At 38.6% G+C, this 8,845-nt stretch overlaps 1 pseudogene across 1 annotated transcript; it reads right to left on the bottom strand.

Annotated features, from left to right (window-relative positions):
* Positions 1-935: 935 nt before the first annotated feature.
* LOC149836591 (peptide-N4-(N-acetyl-beta-glucosaminyl)asparagine amidase A pseudogene) lies at positions 936-2,958 on the bottom strand (annotated as a pseudogene). Its single transcript, XR_016432011.1, has one exon. The product of XR_016432011.1 is annotated as a peptide-N4-(N-acetyl-beta-glucosaminyl)asparagine amidase A pseudogene (transcript).
* Between the last annotated feature and the right edge of the window lie 5,887 nt (positions 2,959-8,845).

Genomic DNA, 8,845 nt, shown 5'->3' with positions numbered 1-8,845 from the left:
TGAATTTGGCCATTGACAGAGTGCAGAAAACAAAATCAATAAATATATTCCATGGAACCCAAAATCCAGTAACTATGCTTCATAAAGCTCATGCTCATTCCCAATCCGAACGAACTAGCAAGTAATTAACACAGAGCCTGTGCATTTATCTAACTTTAGCTGCATAAAAAATCAATCATTTCATGACAAAAACAAAAAAGGAAAATAAGAAGAGAATTTAACACATAAATATCATCACCTCAAGATCATAATATTGAAGGTTATCTGAATCCAGCAATCACAGAAAGGGATGATGGTCTTGGAGTTTAAAAATAATAGAGGGTGAGAAGAAGAGGAAGGCAACCGACTAAAGGGTAACTAAAATTTTAGGATGGGGAAATGAGTTTTATAACTCAGTTAGGATAGAGAAATTCTACTATGAACTGAAAAACTCAACAGCTGACATGAACTCTTCAAATCCAACTAATCCCAATATGTTCAGGGGAAGATACAAGAAAAGCGCAAGTGGGAGAAAGGAAGAAGGAACACAAGCAATACAAGTGTAAGGAAGTGAAAGAGCATCATCCTACATTTGTTCGTTCATAAACAAGGCAACTCCCCCTGATTCATTGAAAATGTACATACAGGGCATTGACATTTCCATGTGCAAGCATGATGGTGTGGCTACATCCCATGGCCTTTACAGGATTGCCCTTGTTGACATATGAAATGATCTCAAAGTTCAAACCCATGTAAGAGCATACTTGGTGACAGAGAGAGGCAGCCCTGTTTGCTGAAAACACCATAACTAAGATTATTACAGCCGAACTATCCTGTGTTAGGCCCCTCATTAAAACACACACACACACAACCATATAGACAAAATATGGGACACCTACTCCATCAGATGATTACAGCAGATATCATAAAAGATGAAGCATACAAGCAGCAACCTGTAGGGAGAATTGGAACCTCCATGCACATATAATTAGCATAAGAAACTCCATAAAATTTAAATGACCCAATGTCTTGTACTACAATTGGTGTACTTATTGAATCCAACTTTAGAACTTGCCAAACCTTTTGAACAGGGTTGTAACCACTGCACACAATGCAATTCCCAATCTTTTCAAGCAGAAAAGGAAAGTTTTATACAGGCAAATTTAACCCACCATTTAGAGGATAATTGTAAGATGCCAAAGAGGCCCTCGTGAAAGGAGAGTGTGGTTCTCCACCGACGGCATTTCTCGACCCTAATGATGACCTTTGGCTGCAAAGGTAGCTTGAGTCGTCATAGAGAACAGTGTAGTTGCTGCTACTCACATTTCTAAAGTAGCATCCTTCAGTGCTGTCATACCTGTAGACCTCTTTAGTCCTTCCCAATCCGCCAGTTACCAAGCTCCCATTGACAAACATATAACCACGAGCATCCTGTGTATTTCTAAGTGAACTGAATGAGAAACCAAATTCTTCGCCTATAAACGAATTCTCATCGAATCCCAGCGACACGTCTGTAACATCTATGTAGCTTCCATTGCTCTGATCCACAGTATCAGTATAGAGGTAAAGTGGAAATGTTCGGATTGATTGAATTGAGTATAGATCAGAAGATGGGAGTGTGAAGTAAACACCATAGTTAGCATTGATTGTCTGATGCACAGTCTGTGCACTGCCATTGTTCCCAAATTTCATCCAGTTTCTATATCTAAATCTTTGAATGGTATGAGTAGTAATCTTACCAAGAGATGTCTTCAAACTCCCAGTTGCCGATATATACCGGTTAGCGCTCGTGTCGAAAATGCCATCGAGACCCTTAAACTCTGACACCAGACTCCGCTGCACAGGTGAAGCGTCATACCTCAACAACTTCCCCTTTGTTTTCTCACGCCCAACATCTAGCCAAAGATGCAAATTTGCATCAATGTACCACACATTCAGAGCATCAGTGACACTAAACTCTATGGTATGGTTATGTTTATCCAGAATCTCTCCCAAGAATGGCGTGATCTCTATGTCATAAGACGGGAGATCGAAGGAACCAATTCCTGTGATCGGTCTCCAAAGAAGCGGATTAACACCACCTGTATAAATCACTGTAAAAGGCCAGACTGCACCCACCACCATATCATCCAAACTCACCACAACCTCCCTGAAAGCCCCATTACCAGGCATACCACTCAAATTGTTCGCTTGAATGTACTCGTCCGGCGGGTTCGAATACCAGAATTCATCACTAGAATGATAGGAAACATAGACTTCCAAGACAGCTCTATACACATTGCGGGGTATTCTGAACTGTTTCTGCTGCACATCAGTTGAATTCTGCACCAAAAACCAATACCCGTCATTCAAGGGAGGGGGTCTTGATATGGGCAGGATCAAATCAGCAGGGGAATCCAAACCAGAGGCCACACCCAACCTTTTCCCACCATCTTGCTTGGGATAAAAGTGGAAGGTGAGATTGACATGGTAAACCCCAGTGTATGTTTTGTCAACAATATTGGCAAGGTGAACAGAGAGGGTCTGGTTCAGTTTGAGCAGAGAGGAGAACTTTGTGATGTCTTTCTGAACCTTCCAGGAGATGCCATTGGGACTGGGCTCCGCAGTGCAGCTTCTGAGGATCTCAACCCCACCCAACCAGATGCCAAATATCCTATCAAACTGTCTCCCCTTGCTTGTTGCAGACCATTCCAGCACAACCACAGACCAATCAGGAGATGGGCAGTTTTGGGGAGGGGTGTAGGGGACTTCAACAGGGGGTTGGCCATAGGTGTAGCCAAAATCATGCTGGAGGATGAGAGAGGAGCAGGGGGGCTCTTTGGGGACTTGGATGGGCCTTGTTACCTCAAAGTAGAGGGTTTGTGAGTCTGGTTGGTCTATGAGATTTGTTAAGAGTTTGGTTTTTAGTGGGTGTGCATGTGAGGATTGGAGGAGGAGGGTGGTGAAGAGGAGGATGAGGGAGAGTGAGAGTGCGGTCATGGCAGAATGCTCACTATTGGAAGATGGGAAAAAGGTTTTGGGATTGCAGCTGCCCTTTTTGAGTTTTGACTCTTCATAAAATAAATAATGGGGAATTTTCAATTAGTCCAATCTTATATTATTTATAATCCTAAAAGATGCCTCACTTTTTTCGATGTTTTTTTGAGATGCGCCTTTTTTTTCTGAAATCTGTCAAACATTAACCATGTTACCAAGTTGATGAGACATCACAAGTTAGAAACCCATGGATGGCGTCTCTCCCCCACAAGGTCCAACTGGGTATACTCCTTTGTGGCAGGGGAACCTCAAGGGTTTTACTTTTACCAAATGGAGGCCAGCCAATGTGAGTTCGACGGGTTTTACCCTTGGATTATAAAAAAAAACTTACTAAAAATGCTTATTTTAGTCATTTTGACAGCATTATTTTCATTTGACTCAATTTAACTGAGATTTAACGAGAGTTAATAGTCAATTATAAGAATAGATCTCTGTTTGGCAGATTTCGAAAAATTAGAAGCCACGGTAACAAAATTCACAAACATGAGGTCATTTTTTGAGATTAATGGAAAAAAATTGGATCTAAATAAAGTTGTCCCCAAACAATTGGATGGAGGTTTACTTGCTGGTGCCCAGATCGATACGGGTTTGGCTCGGATGTCTGACCCGGTACGAATGATATGATGTTTAGTTTTGGGTACTTGGACTTAAGGAACTGGGTTTGGGTTTATAATTGTAGATGAGATCAATGTCATAATTCGCGTTACTATGAAAATCTTGCGAGACTGAAAAAATCAGGTTTTTTTTGGAACATCCCAAGAAAATATCCGCATATATATGTGAAAACAAAATAAAAGACTTATAATATAAATTACCGCAAAAATGTTTTTACCGTGTTTATACCATGATAAAATCAGGATATTTTGAAAATAAGCAATATTTTGAAAATACCACAGCTGTTGATCCAATTATCGGCAATGTTTGTAACAAAAGGTTGAGAGAACCCGATCTGAATTGGGTTGAGTCAAGTTGTACTGGATTGAAACCGATTCGGTTGGCACATGGGAGTGGCTTAGGGAATAGAGATGAAAGAGATAGGATATGGGTCGGGTCATGATTGACCCAACACTAGATCTGATTTTTGAAAGGTGAACCCAATTCTAGATCCGGATACATTTTTGGATCTCATAGTGGGGTTACATATCCGGATAGAATATGTACTGGATCCGCTATCAAGTAGAATCTTTGATTTACAAGTGGGAAAGCTAAAATGGGTTGGATTAAACTGATTACGACCCAGATCTGACTACATTTGTTCAACTCAATCTTATGGCGCTATCTTGGAAGGTTAAAAACAAGTATAATTAAAGGTATGTGCATAGTTTGAACTTGAAAGGTGCCCTCCAAGATTTACTTAGTGGGAAACATGTATGATATTAGATATTAACAATTTAGCATTAGATGCACCAATCCACATGTCTCATGGGTGGGTCCATGGTTATGATGTGGGTTGGATTAGGTGGAGAGTCACCTTATTGTGTACTATGACTGGGGTGTCAAGGTCTCAACTCAGGTGGGTCCAGACCTGAATATGATTTAAGGTGCTGGTACCGCGTTCTGTTTCAGGTTCAATCCATGAGTTTTTACCTTTAGTGACACTTTTACAAATACCAGCGCAAGACCTTTTGCCTAACATGTCGTGACATTTGCAAATACAGTAACAACCATGAGTTGCAAAGGTCCTCAAAATGTGCAAACTATTGGGAGAGTGTGGATTTTTATTTATACCTTATATAAATCTTTAATTTTTTGAGGATGTTTATTTAAAAAAGTTGCACACATTTGGGAACCTTCGTAACTCATGGTTGTGAATGTTTTCAAAATGCCTTTTTTTAATAAAATGGCATAAGAGGTACATTCACAACAAATATGTGAGAAAATTCTCATATTTAGGAGGAAATTCATGTATGTGAAAGAAAATTCACATATTTGGATATTCGGGAAGAAGTTCATATTCAAAGGAAATTCAGGTAAGATCCTTTTACAGTAAAAAATTTACGAATTTAAAAGATCAGCAAATTTAAAAAATTATAAGGTATTTCAAAAAACACATTATTTTGGTCCTACAGCATTTTCTGTTTGATAAATGTTGATGTGATCAATGGGTTATGAATAAAGTGCCATATGGGTCAAACTTGCAAGTGCTGGGGTGAAAATTTTCAACTGAAATGTATTTATATTCATTCTTTTTATGTTCTATATATTGACCCAGATCCCTGGATCGGGGTTGAACTCGTGACTCAGCTTATGCATGTTTAACGAAGCCCAGCTTTTTAGCTCAGCTTGTTCCTGAATTAGATGCATGTGTAAAAAAAAAAAATTCATGTTATTTATATATGAAAAATGTGTATTTTTATATATTACACTTTAAATATAAATATATTTTATATATTTAACTTAATAATTCACACTTTACATGTATATTTTCTATGCCTCCTTTTCTCTATGACACTTGATACACGTGCACACACACGAGCTCACCCAAGCCGAGCAGAACACCTTGTTTTTAGGCTCGACTCGTTTAAGCTAAACGAGCAGCTCATGGCTAAGCTCACCAGCTATACGAGCTGATCTCCAGCAATTTCGTGGTGAGTCGAACCAGAGCTGAGTCATGAGCTGTTTGGTTCATTTACAAACCCTACTTGTAATTACTACTTGATAAAGTAGTGATATTTTTTGAAATGCTACTACTTGGTCTGTAGTGGCGTTTATGATGATGGGGGATTAGGTCCAAGGCACCTTGGACGGTTTTCGGTCCAAGGCTTGGATGCCATCCATTGTAAAGATGAACGGCCACAAGAACTCATCAAAAAGAGTGGTCCCTACAAAAATTTGTGTTGTGGCATCAATAGTTTAGAAATGGACGGCCCAAGTTCGTCCAAAAGTACTTGAAGCACTTGAGAGGTTGCGGATGCCTCTCATCTTTTTGATGGGTGGCTTTGGAGTTGGAACTGATCTACTCTCATTTACAATTACCACTTATAGGGTGTCAATAGGTTGGGTTTGGTTCAGATTCAGGTAGAACTAGACTCAAACTTGATTTGAGATGATGGTACTAGGTCCGTATCCGAGTCTAATCGAACCCACCATAAGAGAAACATACGCGGATTCTATAAGGATTACATGATCCAGACTTTGTAAAATAATATTTTTTCTTATTTCTACATTAAAAAATTACAGATCTTAATCAGAACTCGAGTCGGGCCTAGGTCTGATACAAAATTTCACAAACTATACCCGGCTTCATATATTAATCGGACACTTTGGGTCTGACACATGTTTTAATTAGGCCTTCTTATTTATCACCAAACCCTGACACTGTAGGGTTTGGTATGGGTCAGGTTTGTGTCAAACAGGACCCATTGACACCCCTACTAATAGCTAGGGGTGTCAATGAATCCGATTTATCCGGACCTGACCCGTACCAAACCCTATAGGATCAGGGTATGATGATAAGTAAGATGACCCAATTAAGACCTGGGTCCGTACATGAAGGTCCGATTAATACATGGATCCGGGTTTAGTTTGTGAAATTTTATACCAGACCCGGGCCCCAACCAGTGTTTCGATTAAGACTCACAATTTTTTAATATAAAAATAATAAAAAATAGTATTTTACCGGGTATGACTCGGGTATGGTTTTCTAACAATAAATATGAATCAAAGTGCTGCGTAAGCTCAAGCTTGACAACTCCTCGGGGTTAAGGGGTTATAAGCCTTTAGAGTTTTATGCTGACATGGACAAAGACCGTAAGTACGATAGGCTGAGTCAGCACCGCTAGGTCTCTGCGCCTGAAGCTGTTTCTTCGAGTGTACCCAAAGGGTTTGGCGTAGTGGTAAGGGGCCTAGGCCGCTAGACGGGTAGTCAGGGTTCAAATCCTCTGGGCATCACTCTCCTGAACAGAGAAAGCAAGGCGTCTCCTTAGCCTTAGGGGACGAGGGGGTGCGCCAGGAAGTTTTTAGGTACGGAGATGATGGTTGTAAGTGGTAGGCCAAGGCAGCGCGACTAAGTCTCAGATCTTGAGGGTCATTTCTCCATGTCATAAATGCTTGTTGGCTACGCCCATATTTTGGTAAGCTTACTTTTGACTTTACAGGTATTTCTGCGCATAATTGGCCAACTCAGTGACACGGGTAAAGACTGTTTGGGGCCTAGCTCGTGACTCAGACGAGTTAACTCATTTGACTTAAATTTTTTATTTAAAAAATAGTTAAAAATATAAAACATTTAAGTTTCCTCTTAAAAAGAAGGAATATAAGAACAAGAAAGCAAGAGACAAAAGAAACCCACACACATTACAAGTTCAAGCAGCATAATAATCACGATACGTGGTTAAAAAAATGATGACATGCGTATAAAACATGAGTTTCAGCATGGTAGGAGCTGCCAGGGGGAAGTTGCAGGTTCAAACCAGGGACGGAGCCAGATGGTGGGTAGGGTGGGCACGTGCCCACCCTGACCCAGAAAAAATGCTCAAATGGGTCAGGGTGGGTGCGCAGGTGGGTAGTGCCCACCCTGAGCCAGATTGCAGGTGGGAATTGCCCCGAGTCAGAGTGGGCACCACTTGTGCTTGACCCAAATGGGTCAGGGCATAGTTGGTAAACTCGTTCCAGTCAAACCGTTGACTCAGTAACTAGGTCCGAGCAAACATCCCAGTAATTTCTGATATGAAGTAAAACCGAAAGTTGCCAAAAACCAGTGAAACTCATTAGAGCGGTGAGTTTTGCATGTTTTCTTATTTTATTTTTTAATATTATATATATATATATATTATTTAAAATTTTATTTATAAAATATACAAAAAAACAAGTCATCGACATTGAGTTGCCGAGTCTTGAGACCCAAACGATTTTGGCCGAGTCACCCGATGGGCCAACTATGGGTCAAGGTGACCCGCAGCCAATTGTGGCAAGGACATACACATCCCTCTCTCTCTCTCTCAATTTCTTTGATTAGACAATTAGTTTTTTTTATTTTCAGTTAGAATAAATTTATGATTTTTTTAAGAATTAAGGTATTGATTTGAACTTTTCTGAATGACATAAATTTTTAATTAGGGGTTATTTTTTTTTTTGTGTTCTATTTCTTAAGAATTATTTGATAATAGCATGAATATTTTGATTTTAAGGGTTTTATGTGCTTTTTTATCATGATGTAGGAGGCTTGTTAGGGTTTTTTATTTTTTAGTTTATTTTTTAAACAACTTAAATATTTAATTATGTTTTAAAGGTTTTTTGTATAATTTAATTAGCAATTTGGTATGTTATGAATGTTTGATTTTAGTTAGAAAATTAGGGTTTTTGTTTTTGTTTTTTCAATAAACATAAATCCATGAAATTTTCAGAGACTAGGGTATTGGTTAACATTTTTTCAAATGATGCAAATGTATATTTATAAATTTTTGATTTTTTGTGTTATTTTTTATATATCATTAAGCAAGATTCTATTACTGAATGCTTGATTTTATTTATTACTTATTAAATCCTTAAATCTTTGATTTTTTTTAGAATTTAAGTTTTTTATTTGGTTTCTTAAATTCTATAAATATTTAATTAAGCATTTCTTGCCATTTTTACTTCAATCAACATTAAATATATTTTCTTGAATACATGCTATATTTTGGTTAGAATTTTAGGGGTTTTATGTTTCATTTTCAATTAACATATATATGAATTATGTTGTTAGAATTTAAGGTTTTGATTTATTTTTTTATTAGGCATTTGTGTCCACCCTAGTTTAGATTCCCAGCTCCGGCCTCACTTCAAACCCCATTGGTGGGATTGAATAATAACCGGTAGGGGTCTGCCCAACCCCAGCTTGCCTTTAAAG

The sequence above is a fragment of the Nuphar pumila genome, chromosome 5 (assembly GCF_984573655.1).
Source record: "Nuphar pumila chromosome 5, dmNupPumi1.hap1.1, whole genome shotgun sequence".
Taxonomy (NCBI): Eukaryota; Viridiplantae; Streptophyta; class Magnoliopsida; order Nymphaeales; family Nymphaeaceae; genus Nuphar; species Nuphar pumila.
The sequence above is the reverse complement of the archived record's forward strand: the minus strand, read 5'-3'. Positions and strand labels throughout refer to the sequence as shown.